Genomic DNA, 1,889 nt, shown 5'->3' on the forward strand with positions numbered 1-1,889 from the left:
CGTCATGTGAAACTAAATGTTCGGCTTTTTTTTGTGCACACTCACATTAACAACATCATTGTGCTTTTGTAAAATAAAGAAAACAAACAAGATGCCGTTCTCTGACGTCACAGTTTCCTTTCTGTTCATCTGAACTCTTGTGTGTGTGTGTGTGTGTGTGTGTGTGTGTGTGTGTGTGTGTGTGTGTGTGTGTGTGTGTGTGTGTGTGTGTAGATCGTCTCTAATTCTTCTGCTCTTTCTCCTGTTCCTGTTGTGGCGGTTAGCAAACAGTGTTGCATTACCTTTTCTGGACTGGAGTGTGTATCGCCTGTGACCGACTGTATTCAGCGTCTATCTATCTATCTAATCATAATAATAATAATTCATATTATGTATAATAGGGCGTTCTGAAGCGATGGCAGCCATACTGCGCCAGAACACACACACACATACCAGCTTACTGGTGGAGAGGAGACTATCTATCTCAGAGTATCTATCTAGAGTGTATCGCCTCTATTCAGCATCTTTCTCTCTCTCTCTCTCTCTATCTATCTATCTATCTATCTATCTATCTATCTATCTATCTATCTAGCATGTCTGCTCAGACTAGAAAACCTCTCTTTTTCTCTCTCTCCTGGTCTCTTATTTTCATTGCTTTCTCACTCTGCTCTTTGGTTCTATTTTCTTTATTTCAATCTGTAATGCGCTGAAGTCTTTTTCTGCCCCTCTCATATTTCTACCCCCTCTGTCTTTCTCTCTCTCTCTCTCTCTCTCTCTCTCTCTCTCTCCGTAATTACTGTCGCTCTGTGATAGGATTGTTTTTCTCAGGTGAGCGCGCCCAGTTCTCATCGCCGTGGGAACAGCTCAACACTAAATTATCACTTCTGCTCCATAACAGAGCCGAGTGAAAGAAATGCTGTGTTAAAAACAGAAAGAGAAGGAGGGAGAGGCAGAGAAAATGGCAGAATGAACATCTTAATTGTTTCTGTTTGTTTGTTTGTTGGTGTTGTGGGTAATTAGCACATTGTGAGAGAGGCGTGAATAAGTGCGCAGAACTCGTCAGGCGGAAAGAAGCCGTGTTCATTTGTGGTGTTCAATCCCTGCTGCTGTAAACACACACACACACACACACACACACACACACACACACACACACACACACACACTCACACACCTGCAGAAACACACACAAACAAACTCTGCATGTGTCTTTCAATTGAAAGTAATTTCTTCACTTAAAACTAAGATGCAAATTAGACTTTAAAGTTACATGAAATAAACATTGAGTATTTACTTTAATGCAAGTTATTCTGCAGAGTTTAGTGTCGAGTAGTTTTGACCATCGTCATAGTCACTTTTGCACATTATTCTGGAATTATCTATCTATCTATCTATCTATCTATCTATCTATCTATCTATCTATCTATCTATCTATCTATCTATCTATCTATCTATCTATCTATCACTATATTGCCAAAAGCATTGGGACACCCCTCCAAATCATTGAGTCAAATCACTTCCATGGCCACATCAAGCATGCAGACTCTTCTACACACCTCTGTGAAAGAATGGGTCGCTCCCAGGAGCTCAGTGAACATAAGCGTGGTACCGTGATCGGTTGCCACCTGTGCAATAAGTCCTTTCGTGAAATTTTCTCACTACGAAATATTTCACGGTCAACTGTTGCGGATGCAGTGGTGTAAAGCGCGGGATGCAGTGGAGTAAAGCGCGGGATGCGTGGGATACAGTGGTGTAAAGCATGGGATGCAGTGGTGTAAAGCGTGGGATGCAGTGGTGTAAAGCGCGGGTTGCAGTGGAGTAAAGCGCGGGATGCGTGGGATACAGTGGTGTAAAGCGTGGGATGCAGTGTGGTAAAGCGCGGGATGCAGTGGTGGTAAAGCGCGGGATGC

This window comes from Leuciscus leuciscus, assembly GCF_965113295.1.
Source record: "Leuciscus leuciscus genome assembly, chromosome: 9".
NCBI lineage: Eukaryota > Metazoa > Chordata > Actinopteri > Cypriniformes > Leuciscidae > Leuciscus > Leuciscus leuciscus.